Source organism: Papio anubis, chromosome 13 (genome assembly GCF_008728515.1).
Source record: "Papio anubis isolate 15944 chromosome 13, Panubis1.0, whole genome shotgun sequence".
NCBI classification, from domain to species: domain Eukaryota; kingdom Metazoa; phylum Chordata; class Mammalia; order Primates; family Cercopithecidae; genus Papio; species Papio anubis.
Genome location: NC_044988.1, coordinates 38994518 through 39016692, shown reverse-complemented (window position 1 = coordinate 39016692; position 22175 = coordinate 38994518). Strand labels below are relative to the sequence as shown.

General features: G+C 36.6%; 1 protein-coding gene across 44 annotated transcripts in view; it reads left to right on the top strand.

Moving 5' to 3' along the window:
* PTPRD (protein tyrosine phosphatase receptor type D) overlaps nt 1–22175 on the top strand; it is a 2329646-nt gene that overhangs the window by 675468 nt on the left and 1632003 nt on the right. The window lies entirely within an intron of this gene.

The window sequence follows — 22175 nt, the reverse complement described above, 5'->3', positions numbered from 1 at the left end:
TGGGTCCAGCACTTTAGATGGATCAGAGAGAAGAAGCATTAAGTCCTTATTTGGCATGAGAAAAATAGTAATAGTAATATTATACCTAATTGAGAAGAATATTGAAGCCATGTATGACTAATCTGCTTTCTATCCCACATGGGAAAAAAAAAGTAATGTGAAAAGAATTGCTTTTGAATACAGTTCTGATAATCTTGAAAGAAGTGGAAAAATACAGGGTGAAAATATGAATACAAATTAAGACAATTTTAGATTAATGACATTTTGTAAAAGGAAAATAAATGTAGGACTAGATCAGTTTAATATCACTGCAACCAGGAAGATCTGTTAATAGATAGATAGATAGATAGACAGACAGACAGATAGATAGATAGATTATATATATAATCTTATGGAAATTGTGTGTGTATATATATACACACACACACACACACACACACACACACACACATAATTTCCATATAGAAATGTCATAGAAATTATAGACTAAACTTATTTAGGAAATTAAATTAGTTTCAAGCAGGTAAGCCTGAATTTATATTTTTACCCTAAGATATCTGTGTTCCTCTATGCAATTAAATGTAAATAATAGTTTAAAATGTGAATAACTTACTCAACCAAATTCTTCTTCCTTTAGTTCCTTCCATTGCAATTGCTTTGCAATAGATTTTTTAAAATTTCATTTGAAAAATTTTTAATTAACAGAAAAAGTATGAAAATTGCACAGAGAATTTCCATATACCGCATACTTACTTTCCCCTCTTATGAATATTTTGCATTAGTATGTAATGTTATAATTAATAAAGAAATATCAGTACATTATTATTAACTAAAGTCTATATTTTATTTCTATTTTCTTTGCTTTTAATGTCCATGGATATTACACTATATTTAGTTATCATGTGTCTTTAGGGTCCTCTTGGCTGTGACAGTTTCTGACTTTCCTTATTGATGAGTATTGCTCAGGTATTTTGCAGGATGCCCCTCTGTTAGAATTTGTCTTGTGTTTTTCTCTACATAAGATTAAGATAATCGGTTGTTGGGAGGAAATACCACAGAAGTAAACTACTATTTTCATCTCATCCCATCAAAGGTACATGCAATCATATTGATATTGGCCTTGATCACCTGGCTGAGGTAGTGTATGTCTTATTTCTCCACCGCCAAGTTAGTCTCCTTTTGTCCCCGCTTTCCATACTGTACTCTTGGAAGCAAGTCTCTACACAGAGCCACAGCTCAGAAGTGGAAAGTTATGCTCCACTTTCTTGAGATAGAGTAGCTACATACATTATTTGGAATTATTCTACGTGGGTTGCTTTCCTTATCACCTCTTATTTTGTTATTCAAATTGTCATAGCTTTGGTCATTGGGAGCTATCCCAGTTGCTCCTGGGATCCTTTGACATACTTTTTTTCATTTTTTAAATTTTCATACTCCCTTTTTCATACCCCTTTTATCATTTGTAAAATTTTTTGAATATGTCCTTACATTCTGCCACTACAGGTTGTTCCGAGTTGTTGCGTATTTCCTGCCTCAGACCTAGATTCAGTCATTTATTTAAGGAGCTCTAATTTCTTTTATTAGGGAACGTTATTAGAAGCCAGTATCAGGGTGCTAGGCATGTTTGTTGCTACTGTCTGCCATTTCTTCTAGGCCTTCTAGGCAGACAGAGAAAAAAATACATGTGCTTAATCGTAACCCACGTATAGACATACCTCTCTAAAATATCTCTATATGTAAACATCTATATATTAAACTAAACTTGAGTTCATACTGATGTCTACAACTCGAATCTATCACAGCACTTGTCTTTCTAGCTTCCTCTCCTTGCTTATCTGAAAAATCTCACTCCTAGTTCTATCTGCTGTCCATTTATTTAGTTCCATTCCAATACATTCATATAGCAGTATCAGAATTGTTAACCTGTACCCTGTGGAAAACAACTTTATCAACTCAAGTACACTGTTTTTGTGCACCTCCTTTTGCCTCTAGCGTTTTAGACTTGACTCATTTTCAAAGTTATTTAGGTCAGCACCTTTCTTCCTTATTCTCCTCAGTGAGGTTTTTCATATATTTGTAATACAGATAGATTCTCTTATTGCAGTAGGAAGTTTGTCTAGGATCATCCAACCTGCTAAAATTTTTAAATGTCTACACATTAAGTTTTACTCTGTGCTGTAAAATTCCATGGGCTTTGACAAATACGTACTGTCATGTATCCACCATTACAACATCAGTAAAATAATTTTACTGTTCTAAAAATTGCCTGTACTTTACCTATTTACCCTCTTCCTTCCTCTCAAGGCTCTGGAAACAACTGATCATTTTAATATTTCTACAAGTTTTACCTTTTCCAGAATAACATATAATTGTAACCATAAATATGTCAGCTGTCAATACTGGTTTCTTTCACTTAGCCATCAAAGGTGCATTTAAGATTTCTGTGGCTTGATAGGCAATTTCTTTTTATTGCTTAATAATATTTTGTCATATAGATATACTACAGTTTGTTTATTCATTCACATGTTGAACATCTTAGTTGCTTCCAGTGTTTGGAAATTATGAATAAAGCTGCTGTAAACTGTGGCAGGAAGGTTTTGGTATGAACATAACTTTTTGAAACAATTGGGTATATACCTAGGAGCAAGATTGTTTGATTTTATAGTAAGACTGTGTAGTTTTAAGAGCCCACCAAACTGTTTTCTAAAATGGCTGTACCATTTTGTATTCCCACCTATTGCTGTACATTCTCACTCACATTTGGTATTGTCAGTATTTTTAGTTTTCACCCTTCTAATAGATATATTAGTGTCTAATTGGTGTGAGGTTTTATGATATTGAGCATCATTTAATATTCTTGCCATCTGTATATTTTCTTTGAAGTATCTGTCCAGATATCTTATGCATTTTAAATTGGGTCATTTGTTTCCTTATGGCTGAGTTTTAAAAGTGCTTTGTATATTTTGGATAAAAGTTCTTTGGCAGATATGTGTTTTGCAAATAAATTACCCAACTGTGGCTTGTCTTTGATTCCCTTACCAGTTTGTTTTACACAGTGTAAGTTTTTTGTTTTTGTTTGTTTTGTTGTTGTTGTTGTTTTTGAGACAGAGTTTGCTTTTGTCACCCAGGCTGGAGTGCAATGGCACGATCTTGGCCCACTGCAAACTCCGCCTCCTGGGTTCAAGCGATTCTCCTGCCTCAGCCTCCCGATTAGCTTGGATTACAGGTGCATGCAACCACACCCAGCTAATTTTTCATATTTTTAGTAGGGACGGGGTTTCACCATGTAGGTCAGGTTGGTCTGGAACTCCTGACCTCGGGTGATTCACCCACCTCGGCATCCCAAAGTGCTGGGATTACAGGCGTGAGCCACTGTGCCTGGCCACACCATAAGTTTTTAATAAAGTCCAATGTATCCTTCTTTCTTTCATAGATTGTTTTTGGTATGATACCTGAAAACTTGCCAAACTCAACATCAGTTATATTTTCTCCTGTGTATCTTCTAGAAGTTTTTGAGTTTATTTAATATTTAGGTGTTTGATATATTTTGAGTTATGCTTTATGAAAAGTGTAAGCTCTGTGTCTAGATTCTCTCTCTTACACATACACAAATGGACTTCCAGTCGTTCTGAGATTTGTTGAAAGATACATTTTTCTCCATTCAATTGCCCTTGCTTTTTTGTCAAGGATCAGTCGACTACATTTATGTGGGTCTAATTCTGGGCTCTTCTATTTTTTTTTTTTTTTCCTCACCCTGTCTTACAGTGCTAATCTTTTATTCTGTTGATCGGTGTATCTTTCGTTTTACCAACACCACGCTGTCTGGATTACTGTAGATTTTTAGTAAGTCTTGAATTCAGGTTGTGACAGTCTTCCAACTTTATTCTTCACTATTGTGTTAGCTATTCTGGGTCTTTTGCTTCTTCATATAAATTTTAGGATTGATTTGTCAATATCACTAATATTTTGTTAAGGATTTTTGCTTTTTGTTTATGAGAGATATTGTCCTACAGCATTTTTTGTTGTTGTTGTTTGTTTGTTTTATTGTTTTTTGCTATGGTGGTGATGACATTAGAAAAATAGCCTCATAGAATGAGATAGAACATATTCTTTCTGCTTTCCTTTGAATTTTAATTTCAACTTAAAAAAAGGATGTTTAATTTTATAATTTTTTGTAAATATGCTTGTTCTTTTTAAAATTTTACCTTATTTATGTTTTCTTCTTTGAAACATTAATAATTTTAAGTATTATTTTCTTCATCTGTACAGGTCCGTTCTTGTTAAGCTTTGTATCAATATGTCTTTTGTAATTTTAGATTATACGCTAATTTTTGGCAGGATTTTATTTTCAAGAATTCCATATGATTTGGATTTATGAGATATCTTAAAGAGAGGAGTATTCTTTGCCTCTGTTAACATTGCCATGGATATTAGTAGCTTTGGATCACTTTTTATGTGTCTGGATTTTTTTATGGAATTTTTTTTGTAGTCAAAATGAATACAGTGGGCATACTTTTTCTCATCAGTGGGTATGCTTTTTCTCAAACAATTTATTTTTAATTAGATGTATATTCTCCATGAGCTTCAACTATATATGGAGTTCTCAACTCCAAATTTCAACTTAACTTGAGCCCAATGCTTTTTCTTGTTAACGTTCTGACCCTTAGCTAGTTTCGGACACTGATTTCTTTTGCTACCATCGATGGGCAGTAATAACATAAATATCCACTTTTTTAATCTAATATGTGTTTAAACTTAATATTGATTACAATTTATTCATAAGTTTTATGTGTTATTTTAGTGATGTGGAGAAGATTCAGTTATTTAGATTCTTCAGTGCTAGAAAACAAAATCTCATTGCTCTCTAACTTGTGATTTATTAATACTAATACATTGATCTGTCTGTTAGGTAACCAGCTTCTATGAGCCATTCCCTTGTCTCATTCACGTATGTCCCACCTTAATTACCTGAAATAACTATTTGTGAAGAGTAAGTATTTAATACAAGATTAAATGTGTGACAAAATGATAAACCGCATAATAAAACACATGTATCTTCTGTATTAATTTTGACTCTTTTTAATATTATGGGTTTCTCTCCACTTGAAAGATAATCCACTGATTTTTGAAAACCCACAAGCGCATATTAAAAACAATGAACTGGATTTCTGAATTCAAGTAGTGCTTATTTATGACTATTTTAAACTTTTAGGTTCATGCAAAAATAAAAAATTTCTGATCATTTGACTCAGCCTCAATTAAATCACTATACTACTTTTGTCTCAACACTTTCAGAAATTTAGTAGAATTTTTTTTTTTTTTTTTTTTTTTTTTGAGACGGAGTCTCGCTCTGTCGCCCAGGCTGGAGTGCAGTGGCCGGATCTCAGCTCACTGCAAGCTCCGCCTCCCGGGTCCACGCCATTCTCCCGCCTCAGCCTCCCGAGTAGCTGGGACTACAGGCGCCCGCCACCTCGCCCGGCTAGTTTTTTTTTGTATTTTTTAGTAGAGATGGGGTTTCCCCGGGTTAGCCAGGATGGTCTCGATCTCCTGACCTCGTGATCTGCCCGTCTCGGCCTCCCAAAGTGCTGGGATTACAGGCTTGAGCCACCGCGCCCGGCAGTAGAATTTTATTTTAAGTTTGACTTCAATCAGGGCTGAGGTAAACCTCACCTCAATTTCTTTTACATCCTTTCCCCATAAAGAACAAAAAGTAACATAATTGGATGGGAAGAAAAATACCTCTCCAAAGGACTATGTGTTATATTTATGATGAATCGAAGACCATATATTAGATTGGACATTTCTAAAATATGAGCAAAATCTAGAATTTTTTTAAAAAAGAGCTTGCATTTAACATGTGATCAACAGTTAATGTGTTGGTACATTTGCAAATAAAAGTGGCCCTCCCCAGCCCTCCAGTTATAACTTAAAAATGACTTAATTACTCTATATTGAGTAGTCCTTCTGATACTGTTTCAGGAACATGTAGTTACATTGTTTTGGAAAATCTTTGTTATTTCAGAGTAATATGATTATTTTCTTAAGAACCTAAATATCCAGAGTTCAATGTTGTGGCCAATGTAAAGTTATATACCAAATTGACATATAGCAAAAGGTAAGAAGACAGTGTTTTATTTTAAGATTCATAAAATGATAAAGAATCACAAAGAGAAAGTAAAAACTTAACTATTTAAGAATATAGCTTAAATACATACATATCCTTTACTGTTTTATGTTCTTGTGGTTCCTTTTAGGATGATAGTCATTTTACACTTCCACCATTTAGTAATCATTCACTCATTCATTCATTATTCATTTGTTCTTTATCAATTTCATGCTGCCTTTCCAGTGTTATACTGGAGATAAATTCCTTTGTTTGCTGACAGTGCTTACTTAAGAGGACCTGACTGTATCGCTGTTAGGCTTTCTATGCCTACTATGTGATGGGAGTAGATTGCCTCTCCATCTTCTTCTTCTTTGCTTCACTAAAATGCAAGCTCTTTAGCATTCAGTTTGACCCGTACTCTTTATTTTTTAGTGGGCGGCTTTTAACATTTCTTGCACAATTATTTCAATTATTTATAAAGTGAGCTGAAATGGTATCTTTATCTTAATAGAGGTTTAATCTTAAATCTGAGTTTTGTTTGTTCCAGAATCTCATTCTGAATTAGATGCAAATTGATCTCATTCCTTTGTAATATTTTTCTAGCTAATCAATATAGCCATTTGAAGGAAAAGTCTACTTATATTGTATATATATAGTTACTTGTATCTATTACTTTATCAATCTATGTTTCTATGCACAAATAATATTGCTGGGATATACACAGAAATTGCTACGGAAAAAATAGGAACTGTGTGTTTCAGATGGGAGGGAGGATTATTATTTATTTTTTATGTATAAAGATGTTCATTATGTACATATTGTAGTATTCTAAAAGAATAGTTAATAAATATTCATGGATTTCATATTGCACTCTCAAAAATGACAGATTTTCTATTTCTGCATTATTTTATATTGTTTTAAACTATGAAAAATTTATTGTCTGATTATATATTTTATAAGTAATGTTCTTAGTAGTTCTCATATAAGAGATATTTTCATAATGTAGTTCTCATATAAGAGGTATTTTCATAATGTTAAAACAACATGTTTAAAGTTTGTACTTTTTAGAATAAGTATACTTAATATAAAAATGATACAATTATATTCCATGCCTCTCTAAATAGACAGGTTTTTGGTAAGGCTGTTTATAGGACAATTATCTATCTATTGTTTTTTTTTGAGACAGAGTCTCACTCTGTCACCCAGGCAGGAGTGCAGTGGCACAATCTCAGCTCACTGCAGCCTCCTCCCAGATTCAAGTCATTCTTGTCCATCAGCCTCCCGAGGAGCTGGGATTACAAGTGCACACCACCATGCCCAGCTACTTTTTATATTTTTAGTAGAGACAGGGTTTCACCATGTTGGCCCTGCTGGTCTCAAACTTCTGACCTCAGTGATCCACCCGCCATGGCCTCCCAGAATGCTGGGATTACCAGCGTGAGACACTGCGCCCAGCCTGATCTTTCAATCAAGTGCCTGTAAACCTAGAGTCCTTCAAGGTAGCAAATGGATGGAAAAATATAATTTTAAAAAACACAGCAAGGAAATCCTCCATTTACACCAAAAGCAGCTGCAAAGGCTGATTGCAACATTGAGTGTGTGTATGCCAAACAATTTCTTCTGGGCATCATATGGCATGTGTCAATAAAACCCTACGGCGGGCAGAGTGATCTATGTAGCATGAGCATGACATAAAGCATTGCCAGATGGTACCTGCAAAAACTAGCTAAAATATGCATAAAATTGGTTGCTTCAGCAGTGGTTACAATAAACATGGAACTGATGGGATCTCAGTGAGCGTAAGTCACGTAAACCAATATCACAGACTGTTAATTTGCTCCAGTACAAACACCAGATCCTGCATGATATGTTGTTTAATGTTATGGTAGCTTATCATTACGTTAGAATTCTCCAGAGAAACAACCAAAAGTGTGTGTGTGTGTGTGTCTGTATGCGCATGTGGGTGCAGTGTCTCACGCTGGTAATCCCAGCATTCTGGGAGGCCATGGCGGGTGGATCACTGAGGTCAGAAGTTTGAGACCAGAAGGGCCAACATGGTGAAACCCTGTCTCTACTAAAAATATAAAAAGTAGCTGGGCATGGTGGTGTGCTCGCGCACGCGCCCACACACACACACACACACACACACACACAGATTTTAAAGAATTGGGTTCCATGATAATGAAGTCTAAAATCTGAGGTTCAAGTGACAAGGTCATTAGGTTTGAGACCTAAAAAAGAGTTGATGTTGCAATGCAAGTCTTAAGGCCTTCTGCAATTCCCTCTATTTTATTTATTTTTTTTATTTCAGTAGCTTTTGGAGCATAAGTAATTTTTGGTTACATGGTTGAATTCTATAGTGTTGAATTCTGAGATTTTAGTACACCTGTCACTGAGTGGTATACGCTGTACCCAGTATGTAGTCTTTTTATCCCTTTTGCTCAGGTGAGGTCAATCTTTTGTTCTGTTCATGCCTATAACTGATTAGATGAGGCCCATTCACATCATGGAGGGCAGTCTGCATACACAATTTTTACTGATTTAAACGTCAATCTCATCCAAAGATACTGCTGCAGAAATATCCAGGATAATGTAGACCACATATCTGCGCACCATGACCCGGGAAAGTTGACACACAGAATTAATCCTCCAATTTGGTTTTACATGAACAAAATAGGTAAATCTAATGGATATATGATGTGGGTCACCACCTTTGCATTTTTCAAGTCTTTGATGTTGGTACTAATTTCTGCAGTTCTTCCTAAATTCATTCTTGCATAGGATTTTTTCTGGCTACCAAAATGTCCCTTAACCCACAGGTTTGAGAACCAATGTGAAGGCTCTTCTACTTGCCAGTTATATCATTCCTATATAGGCACTTAAGAAATATTTGCATTTTTAAGGGAAATAGCTGCCAGATAAATGAACGTATCAGAAACACTGTGCAATGGATTTGGAATAAATTTATCTCCTGGTCTCCATAGCCCTTGCTCTAACTGGAGGTTCCTGACAGTATTACAGGTACTATTTCAGTGTTTAAACCCTAGTTCTAAACGTCTTTTAAATTTCTGGGCATTCACCTTTCCCCAGTGAATAGTTATCCAGGCAAAATGGTGCAAGGACTCTTTAGGGAAGGGAGAATATTTATTATATATATTGTTAATAGTGTTGGTCTTTCTCAGTAAAACCAGCCTTCCATTTAATCATTGTACTCTGAATTCTGTGAACTAACTTGATGTCAAAATGAGTGAGAAACAATCTTCCATTGCAATGAATGATGTTGGCCTTCTGCTTACCATCATTCTATTTTCCACCAATTTTGTAATTGAACAACATCCTTGATTGTTGTATCTATATCTTGCTCCTAGGAACACTATTTTCCAGTTGTTGCCAAAAATGCCCGTGGGTCAAGGCACTATGTACTGCTGAGCATTTAAAATTTACATCTCTTATATCCACCTTTTTAAGTGCCATCACCTGGTTTCTTACATGCTAGAATTCCACTACAGAGCCCAATAATCTCCCACCTTTAACCAGGTCTAAAGCACACAGCCACATTTGAGCTCTTCAAAGTTACCATTTCTCCTTTCACCAATGTGAAAGGCACGTAACTTTGAGGTGGTGAGTTCTCAGATCTTATCTGGTAAATCCATTCTAATTTTACTACCATCCTCAGCCTCTGTCCCTCCTCAATACTTTGCCAAAAATGTTCCCGCATCTTTCCTTCATTTCCTGTAGGCCATAATTTTGTGCAAAGTTCAAGGAGAGATTCCAACATACATATTTGGGCCAGGGCCAGGTGTTCTTACCCACATACTCAATTAAGATCATGAGTAAATGCTGGGTATCAATAAATTCTCTTCACATTAGTCCTTACATTGCTCCCCGACCTTAGTCCAATAAACTAAATTGACTGCTACATATTTAATCTTGTTTCATGCTATAAATACTGGCTAGGCACTACATTTCCTGTGGTGTATAATCTGTTTCCTCCTGATGCAGAATTATACTTCCCCATTCAAACTATACTGAAACCTCACCCTGGTTATTGGCCTGAAGGCATAGAGGGGCTGTAGGAAGGGACGTTGAGGAAAATGACATTAACTTGTAAGAAATCTATGTCAGATAATATCCATGTACGCCCTCCAGGCAAGGGGAGGAGAAACTTTTCTCAAAAACACTGGAGCGTTCTGCTTTTGACAGCCAGGAGGATTCAGAAGAATTTAGGGGTTCAAAATTCTTATGCTCATCCACTCAAATGTCCCTCCCTGGGACTTGGTTTCTCACGTTTTGTTTTTTCAGTAAGAGCCATAGCTTTGTCGGAAATTTATTAAGGCTAGATGATGTTTACAGTTCTACCACATTCATAATTAAAACCTAAGTCTAATTTTTAACACAGCTGGCCTTTTAATTATAGGAGATAAGAATACCTTCAAACATTGCCACAGAGGCCCTTAGGCTTTTATAGCTTGCCTTAGATTGGAGATGGATGCCCCAAGATGATCACTTTTTTTTTCCTCAAAGCTTCTAATTCAGTTAATAGAAGCTAGACCTCATTATAGTTCTATTGTCCCTGAAACGTTAAAGGGCTACATATACATATTTCACCTTCCTCTTACATTTTATTCTAACTAACCTGAGGTGAAAATTCCTAGTACTTATGACGCATTTACATGCCATGGGTTATCACCACCTCAGCTACCACCAGAAATGGAATCTCTTGTTACTTTCATGCCAGTGAGTAATCCAACCCCAAAATTCTATTCTTAGAGTCAGCTTTCTGCTGCTATGCCTCATTTCAAATGCTGTAACCTAGTTTTCCCAGAAATCAGAACAGAAATTATGTGCTACTACTGTTATTTGAGACCATACTCCCATGTAATAGGAGTGAGAGAAGGAAATGTGGGGAAAAGAATAAGAAAATGCATTATTGATTCAGGGATACAAAAGATAGTTTGATCTTCTACTTTCTTCTTAAAAGCCAAATAAACTAGGTCTTAAGACAGTTGGTCCGAAGAAAGAAAAGGGAGAAATTTCTCCACCAGCTTCCCTAGCTCGTTTGTCAAAGTTGTGCCTCTTGGGAGGCGAACTCCCCACAATTCTACATTGCTCATATGTTCTGTCTAAACACGATTTCACAGCATCCCCATCTGGATGTCACATGGAAGTCCCAGAGAGATGAGAGGTGTGTAGCACAGGTTTAAAACAAATCATTTTCAGGTTAGGTCAGCATAAAGTCAGCCACAGTTTACACAAAGGTTGCTGTCACAGTGACAGCTGGGACAAAAAGCAAGGCCAGGGAAACCTGAAGTGACACAGGAAGTGTATCTGATATCTATGGGCTGGGCTATGATGATACGTTAAGGATAACTGAGAGACTTTATCTTAAGAGTCACACTTAAGGAAATCATTTGGTTACAGAGACAAAAATCAATTTCACACTGACTTACACAAAAAGGGAAATTTATTGACCCTACAAACAAATTTTATGCTAATACTGGCTTCAGAAGAGCCATGATTCAAGAACTCATTTGGGATCATCAAAGATTCAATTTCCTTTTTTTGATCTCTGCTTGCTCTTCAGAGTGTTGGCTTCAGTCTAAAGTCAATGTCACACCTGATCTGAAGATAAGACATGACCTGAGGCTACATACTTGCTCCCCATTCATGAAGAATAAAAGTGGTTTTTTTTGCCAGAGTTTCCAATGAAAGCATAGAGATTCAGAATATGCCTACCCCTTAGTAGGACTAGGAGCCTGGATGTAGTGATTTGGCTTAACCTAGGTGGTATGATTTTTTCCCTTTGGTATGTGAGTAGCATTATCCCTGGGAAAATATATCAACTCTCAACTAGAGCTGTTGCAAAGAAGAAATGTCTACATGAAGATTGAGGAAGGAAAACAGGAGTGATTATCCCAATCAGTAAGTTGTTGCTAATTGGTAGAAATCAACTAAATTTAAAAATAAAATCACAGAATGTGGATTTCATCAAATAATTAAGGTGTTAATGGGAGGTAGTTTTTTAAGTCTTTTTTTTTTTTTTTTTTTTGAGACGGAGTCTTGCTCTGTCACCCAGGCTGGAGTGCAGTGGCCGGATCTCGGCTCACTGCAAGCTCCGCCTCCCGGGTTCACGCCATTCTCCTGCCTCAGCCTCCCGAGTAGCTGGGACTACAGGCACCCGCCACCTCGCCTGGCTAGTTTTTTTGTAATTTTTAGTAGAGACGGGGTTTCACCGTGTTAGCCAGGATGGTCTCCATCTCCTGACCTCGTGATCCGCCCGTCTCGGCCTCTCAAAGTGCTGGGATTACAGGCTTGAGCCACCGCGCCCGGCCTTAAGTCTTATAATGTTTTAAAAGTTAGGAAGCCTTGGTATATAAAATGCATTGCTTTGGTCTCAATTTTTAAAATCTCTGAAAATTGTTTAGAAAATGGCTACCATTTTGCCAAAAATATGAAAAATGAGAAACTCATAAATATTAATGAAACACTTTTTAAGTGAATATTTTCTACATATCATGGAGGAGATAATTAAACATAACAAAATCATCACTTCCATATCTTCCCCTTATATTTGAACTTTCTCTGATTTTGAGACATATAAACAATTCTTATAATTTTTGTTCTACGTCTTGTTTTCTTGTATTCTTCACCCTTCACCACAGAAATCTTAGGCCCCCCACCCATCCTGACATTGCATCAGATAGTGTTTCTCGTTGCACTGTAATATTAATTTATTTAGATAACTCTGTTAACTGTTTTATTTATATTTCAAATAGTTCTTAAAATTTATGACTTCCATATCTTGTTCTTTGCAATTATCTTTTTATTGTCATGAAATTTGTCTCTACTCCATCTTTTTTGCCCTTATATCTACTGTTGAGATCAAATCTAATATAATACTACCTATTTCTTGGGTTAGACTAATAACTCTCCTTTCTTTTATCTTTTTAACAATGCTCCTAGAGTTACTGCCATTGGATTACAGAAATTAAGTGAATACAATTCTTACAGTTTTGGCTAAATATTGCATACTTACCCTTAAAATTTTACCTTTGGGAAAAAAGGTTTTGCAGAATATTGTGTCATCAGATACATAAACCAATCACCAAAGAGTTGAGGCTAAAAGTGTGCAGCTATTCGACTTTCAGTGTATCTCTACATTTTACTTTTATTATCCTTTATGTCTTACATTTTAAAAATGTTCATCACCTGCCATTTATTCACCAAACATTCTGTAAGACTTATTCTTTTTCAGGCATGCTGTTTGATATTGGGAATGGGTAGGGTGAGGCCAGATTTTGGGAGAAAAGAGTGGCAGCAATAAGGAATACACATCCCTTCCTGGAATATCCCAATCTATTGAAGGAAGATAGTCATATTTTTAAAAAATTGAGATACAGTGAAAGTCGTATTGATAGAGAATGGCAGTGCAGTTCCTAAGTATAGTAATAGAACAAAAACTGTGCCTTAGAGAGGATAGCCTCATGTTTACAAGGAAGGTGACCTTGAATAGGGTCCTGAATGATGAGCAGGCCCCATAAGGCAAACAAATAGTAACACATTTTATAATCAACAACAAAAATCTTGACTATTCTTCATGTTCTGAACTTTCTCCTTTTTCCTCTGTCTTCATTTTTATCTTTCTTCATCTATCTCCCTTCTTCATAAAATCAAGAAAAAAATCTTGCTAGTGGGATATTCCTGCAACAAGGAAACTCATAGATGACTTCTAGACAAATGAAGTTCCCTACTGATCTGCTCCCTATAAGCCAGTCTTTCTTGATTCGTTCTATCTAAAAATAGATACATGTCACTGTCAGGGGTGGCTGATTTAACAAAATAATCTTAGTAGGCACCATTACTTGAATCTCTTTATGATTTTTTTTTAGGTTCATACATGTTACAGGAAAAAAAGTCTCTTGAAAGATGAACTACTCAAAACAGTGCTAACTTCAAGTATTTTAGTCCTTTGAACCAAGAATCAGAACTAAAATCTGACTTGACCTTTTACTACCTACATGCCATGGTATTTTTTATTTTATCTCCAGAGCACATGTTAAGTATAACTAGAAAAGAATCTGGATACCTAAAATTTACCGTTATGTTCCAAAGTACCTTACTGAAAACTAAATGAGATAATATCTGTATAGTTGAACTGCTCATTCTACTGAATATGCCTCTTGTACATGTAGGAATACATGATCAAGGGACGTGTCAACTTTTCAGTTCTTCCAAGTTATTTTTTATAAAAAGATCATTTCTTTTGTGGTATTTTGGGGTTCTTGGGATAAAAATCTCATTTTTCTAAGGCATTTTCTGATCTTCACAAGCAAATAGAACTTTATGCATGGCTTCCAAAATCAAGATTTTAATATATATATAATTGTTATTCATTCTGTCATTTGCATTATAAAAATGATAATATGTCAGCACATATTCATAGTTCTGCTTCACATAATGTTGCACTTCAATTAAAGCAAATTTTAAGTTTCAATGGAACTACTTGAGTTTTTGCTTTAATTTTATTGTTAAAATCCCTTGATCTTTTAGGCATGGGTTGAGGTAAAATAGCATTTGTGCCTTTAGAGCTTAGATGTCTGTTACTGCATTAGAGGGTCTCTGTATTGTGTGAGATAGTTCCCAGTTTTTCCTCTGATCAAGCTGTTCTCCCAGAAGCCAGTGTTGATGCAGTAGGGTTGGGGGAGCAGTGGTCTGGAGACCTGCAATAAGGAAAGAATATACTTCCCTTTGTAACAAGAGTGTGCCTCGGTAAGATCCAGGCAAAAAGTCACAGTCAGCCTCAGAAGTGGATCCCTTTTGGGAACTGATAAGCAGCTATTTGGGAACTGATAAGCAGCCTCAGAAGTGGATCCCTTTTGGGAACTGTACTCTTTCTGTAAGTTTATTTTACAGCTACTTTGAAGAGGGAGTTTATTTTTTTAATTAATTTGACACAATTTAACATATAACCTCTTGCATGCCACCCACTAAGCTGGATGTTTTCAGCCATATGTAGTGCTTTGTGCATCTCTCAATTATACTTATTGTAACATGGTTAATTGTCCACACATTTTTACCTATTCATTAAATAAGTAAGTATTGATTACCACCTATTTTCTAGGTATTTTGCCAAGTGCTGGGAATGAGCAAGATGTATAATTGCTTGTGTGTAAGCTGCTTGCAATCTAGTGACGAAGAAAAGCACAAAGCCTTATTATCTTAGAAGGTGCAAGATAATGATTTAGTATGCATGGCAGATTTAAATACTCCTCTATAACCAGTATCCAGCTTGGGAAAGTGAAGGATGACAAGTGGGAAAGCGAAGGATGACAAGTGGGAAAGCATCCAAAAGGTTTCCTCAAGTTCTAACATATAGTAGTTTTTATATCATTTAATTTGTATCATTTTAAATTTTACAATAATTGTTATTTGGTTATTTACAAATGTAAATTACCATCTTTTTAAGAAAAGTTCACATCTGTATAGATTTATTTTGTGTGTGTGTGTGCGCTCTTTGTTTCTGATTTTTAACTTATTTTTATTATGGTCAGAGAACATGGTCTATTGGATTTCAAATTTTGGAACTGTTTTAAGATTTGCTTTTCAACATCAATCTGGTTGACTTTAAGAAGTATTCCATTTATGTGTGAAAATAATATATGTAGGTACTCTAATTTCTCCCCTGTTAAATTATCTTGATTACAATCTAGCATCCTCCTCCAATTTTACTAGAACACACCTTGTCATGGTCACCCATGAGCTCTATTTTGCAAATGCAATGTACACTTCCCAGCCTTCAACTTCCATTACTTAACTGCCACCATGGACACAGTAGAACACTTCTTTTCGAACCACTGTTTTTGGTTGGCTTCTGGGACCCCACTCTCTGACTTCCTACATATTTTGTTAACAGTTCCATTTTACTTTTTCTTGATATTTATCTTCATGTCACTGGTATCTAAAGGTTGGACTACCCAAGGCTTTAGTCTTTTAACTCTTTTCTTTTCATCACCCTTTGGTGACCTCATGTGATCTCAATGCTTATAATACCACCTATATCCTGATCACTTTCAAATTTATGCTTCCAGTTCTATTTTTCCCTTAATCTCAGATTTATTTACCTCCCTATTAGTTTTATTCAAATGCCTAATGGGCCTCTTACAATTGACACTTCCACATGGATCTCCTAATAATCCCATCCAAGCCACTACCTTGGTAATCGACTTTAACTGAAAAATGGTAACCTCTTACACAGAACCAAAACTGTACAGTTATACTTGATCAATTTCTTGTAACGTACCACATCAAATCTGCTCACAAATTCTTTTTACCTTCAAACATACCCATATTGTAGCTACCTCTCACCACCTCTCCACTACTACTTCTCTGGTCATATCCATCTGTTTTCTAGACTTTTACAGTAGCCCTTTTTATTGTTTTTCTGCTTCTCTCTTTTTTTTTTTTTTTTTGAGACGGAGTCTCGCTGTGTCGCCCAGGTTGGAGTGCAGTGACCGGATCTCAGCTCACTGCAAGCTCCGCCTCCCGGATTCACGCCATTCTCCTGCCTCAGCCTCCTGAGTAGCTGGGACTACAGGCTCTTGCCACCTCGCCCGGCTAGATTTTTTTTTGTATTTTTTAGTAGAGACGGGGTTTCACCGTGTAGGCCAGGATGGTCTCGATCTCCTGACCTCGTGATCCACCCATCTCGGCCTCCCAAAGTGCTGGGATTACAGGCTTGAGCTACTGCTCCCGACCTCTCATTTTAACCTCCTTCAGTCTCATCTCTACATTTGGCCAAACAGGATCTTATCTACTTTTTACTCAAAAATACCCCACTGGCTTTCCATTTCATTTGAAGTAAAAACTAATGTCTCCAGTTTCTAAAATAACCTACTCAAATTTAGATGATGTATCTCCTCATTACCCTGACCTCCTCTCCTCTGTGTCTTTCTCATATTCAATCCATTGCAAAAAAAAAAAAATAGATTTATTGCTGTTTTTAAGCAATCTATGTATGCTCTCTTCTTAGACTTTGCTCTTCATGTGGCCTATTCTTGGAATACTCTTCGCCCAGTTATACGCATGCCTGACTCCCTTTTTTCCTTCAGGTCTTCACTCAAATATTGCCTTAGTAAGAATTTACTTCATTCCCATATTAAAAAATCACAATTTCTTCCCAGGTATGTCTTACGTCCTTCTGCTGTCTTTTCTCCTTAGCACTTATTGCTATATTATATCATGTAGTTTATTAACCTTATTTAATTTTTGTACTCTCTACTATAATTAAAGCTTCATATGGATTAAGAAGTATGTGCATTTTATTTGTACTCCTGTATTTTAAGTGCCAGTCTTAGTGCTAGCATGTAGCAGATACTCAAAAAATGTTTGTGGAAATACTGAGTAAATGTTGTATCAAGTTGTCACCTGCACACTGGATACCTTACTGTTCCTCAAATAGGTGGACCGAGACAGATTAGTATAAGTAGATATCTAGTATAGGTTGTTAAGGAGTTTTGCAGTGAATGATATCTGTGAAAGAGAAGGGAACAAAGCAAGAATGGGCAAACAGGAATGATGAACTGCAATGCAATCTCAACAGAGGCTTCAGCCAACATCACAGGAAGCTTTTCTGTCTTGTGGCTAACAGGCTAGGCCTTTCTCCTCTATATCTACCAGTCGTTGGGCTCAGACTATCTTTTAGTGAGACATTGGTGAAGGAGCATGGACAGCTTAGGGCAATTTGCAGATTGGGATGAGAGCTAGCACTAGCAGTCCAGCAGCACTCCCAGCAGCTTGGAAAGAAAGAATCCTTTAATCCTGAAAAGAGATTTTTCAGTTGTCTACTGTACTTAGCAAGCATGCTGTGGGCTTAAGGCTGTTCCCATTTCCTAGAAGGCTCTTCTTCTAGAGAACTGCACAATTAGCTTCTGTGCCTCCTTCAAATTCTTATTCAGACGTTGCTTTCTTGAAAAGACTACCCTTTTTAATTTTAAATTAAAATGTCCCCATCCAACAGCCACAAGCCCACAGCTTCTAATATCTTCTAATATAGCATATTATTTGCTTAATTACATGTTTGCTGTTCATTGTCTCCTCCAATTAGAAGATATACTCCATGAAGACAGTAATTGTTGTCATATTTGTTCAATAACACAATTGACTAATACTTAGAATACTACACATAGTATTCCAAATATTTTGAGAATGAATGAATAAATTTCAAACTTCCTATCTGACATTGTGATATTTTGAATACCTAATTCCAGAGAGTGGTGATAGCCCTTTTAATTTGACTGCTGCACAGGGAAAAATGAAGCAGAGCCTGACTGCCTAGAACAAACCTCCACTGCAGCCCTCTGACAAAATATTCCAAGGCCATCTCCGCCTTTTATAACAACTAGGAAGGAGATAAATCTTGCCTATTAGGATATCTAACAAGTTCCAGGTACTAACCTGGTTCCTCAAGGGTTAAAACAGATCTACCATTTCTTCATTTTGAGTATGATTGTGCTACCATATTGTCTCAGGACCAAGGAGACTTGGGTAGGCTAACAGCCTAAGTAAGACTGACATCAAGCTACATCCACCTTCAGCTTTTGCCCCAAGAGTTAGTGCAGGGAAGATGCAAAGGAGCAAAATGCCACCAGAGGGCACTGTGGCACCTCTTTGTGATTTTCAGTTTTCATATATGAGATTGTAAGAAAAGCTTGGGACAAAAGCTTTTAAAAAAAAAAAAAAAAAAACCTCAGAGCAATGTTTTGCTGATGTAGTTAATGGCTTTCATTCATTTTGAAAATGCATAGGATAATAAAGAATGTTATAAATTGCAACTTGGATAAAAAATGGCAAAGCTATTAACAGAAATTTCACAGAAAAATATACACAAATGACTTTAAATATTAGGAAAACATGCTCAAACTGCCTTACAATTTTTAAAATGCTAATTAAAATAGCATTGATATAAAACTTTTCACCTGTAAGATTTGCAAAATTCTAGAAGTCGGTCCACCCAAGCAATCTTGTAGATTGTTGGTGGAAGTACAAATTGGTTTGATTCTGAAGGAAGGATGTCAGGCACTATATCTGATGTTACAGATTCATTTGCCCTTTGACCTTCCTACACACACTTATAGAAATATATTCTACAGATGTGTACCTTATATACAAATTGATGCATAAATAGTAATTTATTATAAACTCTTAATAGGTAAAGGAGTTTTTAAAATCGTTTTTGGGAGAGTGCTGGTTAAATTATGGTATATCAGAAAAATAGAAAAACATGAAGCTGAAAATAAGATAACAAAGACACTTTCTATTTACTGATATAATACCCACCTACCTTTAAGTGAAAAAAGCAAGGCCCATAATATTGGTAAATCATTCAATTTTTTTAAGAAGGTAGAGAATAAGAATATATGTATGGTCCTACTCATGTGTATTTCCAGAGGGAAATTTTGCAAGGACACACAGATGCCAATCAACGTGGTTTTGGTGAGGGTGGGAAATGGGGAGGATGGAGGCAAGTGTGAGAGTAATATTTTGTCCTGTGCACTATCTCCTGTGGCTTAGATTCATGACTCAGGAATTCATTACTTAGTCACAAAACAGAATAAATGTTTTAACAATTGGTGGGGTAGAACTTTTGGCTGGGCTTTCAGAAAATGTTGGGGGTTCAACTCTTTATTTTAAATCTTTCAGATACATGAGATATACAGAGAAGTATTTGTTGTCATAGTTAACTAGTGACTACTGATTTTTCTTCTGAAAATCAGTTAATTTTAGTGCTTTTGGCAACCTTGGAATGAATGACATGAATTTTCCAGCAAGGCTTCCCAGAGAAAAGTTACAAAAGTGACTGGAGTTTCCTTTGGGACCTCTTCAGAGTTGTTCTACTCTCCACCGTGCACCAGTTGTCACAGGCTGATCTGTCCGTTGGGAAAAGAGGCTTGAAGTTACTGAATCCTTTCCTTACATTGTGACAAACTGATCATAGATACACACATTTGGCTGGGCGCAGTGGCTCACGCCAGTAATCCTAGCAGTTTGCGAGGCTGAGGCAGGCGGATCACTTGAGGTCAGGAGTTCAAGACCAGCCTGGCCAATACGGCAAAACTCCATCTCTACGAAAAATACAAAAATTTGCCAGGCGTGGTGCTGGGTGCCTGTAATCCCAGCTACTCGGAAGGGTTAGGCAGGAGAATCACTTGAACCCAGGAAGTAGAGACTGCAGTGAGCCGAGATCATGCCACTGCCCTTCAGCCTGGGCATCAGAGCGAGACTGTCTAAAACAAAAAGATACACACATTTCTTCATTCACTTTATGTTTATTGAATACTAAGAACCTAGCTGTGAACCACCTTTTGAGCATACAAATCTGTCAGACATAGCTTTTCCCTTCCCTCATAGTCATATAGGAAGCCAGGCATGATCTAAATCAAGCTTGTCCATCCCGTGGCCCACAGGCAGCACGCGGCCCAGGATGGCTTTGAATGTAGCCCAAAACAAATTCACAAACTTTATTAAAACATGAGATTTTTTCGGAATTTTTTTTTTGCTCATCGGCTATCGTCAGTGTTAGGGTATCTTATGTGTGGCCCAAGACACCTCTTTTTCCGGTGTAGCCCAGGGAAGCCAAAATATTGTCCACCCCCGAGGTCTAAGTGATTTGTTGAGTGCTGTGTGCCGTGGAAGAACAAAAAGGGAATGGTCACCTTTTCTTGATTAAAAAGCTGGAGAAAGCCTTCAGATCATATCTCATAGATTGTAAAATATGAGTAAGAGTTTTCTAGGCAAACCAGGGTTGAGAAGTAGGAAGAGAAATCATTCTTAAATGGAAGGAACAACCCTTATGAAAGTGCAGAAGTTTGAAAATACATGACCAATTAGAACAAGTGGTGAAGAGCTCAGCATGATTGGAGCATTATATGTGTTTGTTGACTCAGTTTTGTATTTCAACAGGAGAGCTACTGCCACTTTTGTTAATATTATAGCCTCTAGGTATGTTATACCATTTAATCTAACAAAACTCTGCAGAATGTATTATTATCTCTATTGTACACATAATGATACCAAGATTTATAAAAGTTATCTGTCTAGAATTATACATCTAGGTAGAGGTAGGATTCAACTCTAATTTCAAACCCTATTCTCTTAAGTATGCATAAGAGTGTTAGCTGGATCTCTTCTATTTTTCCTTTAGAGTCACTCTATCTTTTTCATCCTATTCCCTTACCCTGGTAACTAGCCTGATGGAGTTCATTGACAGGCTCCAAAGCACTCAGGCTTCCAGTGAAGTTTGTCCCATGGGTAATCTAGTCAAGAAACTAGAGGTAAGGGAGACAACGAGAGGGGTTTCTTCTCAGACTTCCATCTGTGCTGCCATCTTAAACTACCTGTGACTCCCAAACCAAGATCATTGCTCCTCTCCAAGAAGCCCTCTCCACATATCTGACTTCTAAATGTCAGTAACTGCTCCCTCCCCTCATCACTGCAAGTCTAGAGGTGGTATCATCGCCATCTTACCTTCCTTGTAGTTTCCCCACATACAGCCTGCATTTTATAAATGGATTCTTTATTAAGCTCTATTCAAGTTACCCTAATTTGAAAGTGCCATCTGTTTTCAGCTGGCACAAGATCCATATTCAGAAGTTATTATCTAAGTGAGAACTGATGAAAGTTTATTGTGGCAGTAGCAGAAGAAATGAAGGCGATTAAGTGGATTCCAGAATGATCTGAGATTAAAAAGGGCTACAAGTAGAAAACAACATTTGCTCTTAAGGTTTGAGTTACATAAAGCAATACTGGTGGGACTTTCTTGAGCCCTTCACATCACACTGCATAGAAAAAACTCTTAAGCTAAATGAGTAATAGCAAGATGAGACAAATAAGTGGTTCCAAGCTTGACACCAGAAGACAGATTTCAGTGCATTTATTAAAATACAGGGAGTCACATGATTCATTTGCAGAGGGTGTTACCAGGCATCAGGTGATGATCCAAACAAGCAATTAATGCCAAGTAGGTACAACAAGAGGCAAATGGGTACTCTGGCAGGTAGATCAAGAAATAGAT